This window comes from Zophobas morio, unplaced genomic scaffold (genome assembly GCF_036711695.1).
Source record: "Zophobas morio isolate AGI-343-1 ecotype UQ-CSIRO unplaced genomic scaffold, CSIRO_AGI_Zmor_V1 ptg000044l, whole genome shotgun sequence".
Taxonomy (NCBI): Eukaryota; Metazoa; Arthropoda; class Insecta; order Coleoptera; family Tenebrionidae; genus Zophobas; species Zophobas morio.
Window position 1 is genome coordinate 1913549 of NW_026972149.1, and position 1165 is coordinate 1914713.

Here is a 1165-nt window from a genome sequence, read left to right on the forward strand (position 1 = left end):
TCACTGAAATACAGGTACTGATGAGACCAAAGGAAGTCAAAACTAGTCCAAAGCTGTTGCTTTTTATATTGTGTTGCCTAGCTTTCAAATGAGAAAATATGCAAACGTGTATTACTGGCTGCCTAAACAAACATTTTTGTCTTAAATTAAAGATCGCTAAATTTGAAAAGCGATTCACGTTTCAACAATTATTTATTATATGTAGTCTCAGTTATACCTCTTTTGCTTACTAATTAAACAATTAAATTACACTACAACAAAGCTTCAAAGCTAGCTGCTAACATAAAAAACAACAATCACAAACTGTCACAAACCCTAAAATACAACCTCCAAATTTTAACGGCTTTTATTAAATAAAACTTTATACATGATTTACTACTACATTCTACACTTCACTGATCTGGAATATTCTCCAACCCCTGCAACATAAACATGAGTACTGTCACAAAAATATATTTGCATATACCTTTAGCGTATATGGATCACCGGCAATTCTTGTGTCCCTCAAATACTGCAACGCTTCCTCTTTATCCAACATTGCCCTACGATAGAACTGCAAACACAGAAAATAAGGAATTATATAATCAATAATGTATTTGTAGGTTATGAAACAAACTTACATTACCAACCACTAACTTGTTCGCTACATACGAAACAGCGTGTGGAACAGCCATAGCAACAACAATAATTCCAAAACTGGGAATAATTTCGTACCACATTGTTAATTTTGAGCTAAAATGTTGATATAAATAAAGCCAAGTGTCAATACCCGTAAATGTAAATGTCAAATTACAGAAGTGCCAACCGCGCCGCAAAAACCCTAGGCTAGTTGGAGTAAATTTTTATTAATTAAGTACCTGTAAAAGAATAATGAATAATAATATCATTTTGTTTTAAAGTTTCGAAACTAAGTAACGAAAATTGGAAGATAAAGACACCACAGGTGGTTTAAATTTTGTAATTTAAAAATTACAGACAATGCAGTGAGAGCTCTATGCAAAACGGCAACTGTTCATTATATCTAATTACAGTTATACATAGTTATGAACAATCAGAGACGTATATAGTACTAATTTTCAGTTCGTGACCATACAATAATTATACATTGTTCACAATCGAATACTTTAACGAACACAATAGCGAAATGTATAAGTAATATAAAATG

At 31.8% G+C, this 1165-nt stretch overlaps 1 long non-coding RNA gene across 1 annotated transcript; it reads right to left on the minus strand.

Annotated features, from left to right (window-relative positions):
- Positions 1-331: 331 nt before the first annotated feature.
- Positions 332-793, minus strand: LOC135141626 (uncharacterized). The gene is made up of 3 exons (XR_010282407.1): positions 621-793; positions 467-553; positions 332-419 (listed from the first exon to the last, which is right to left on the minus strand). It is a non-coding gene; the product is annotated as an uncharacterized LOC135141626 (long non-coding RNA).
- Between the last annotated feature and the right edge of the window lie 372 nt (positions 794-1165).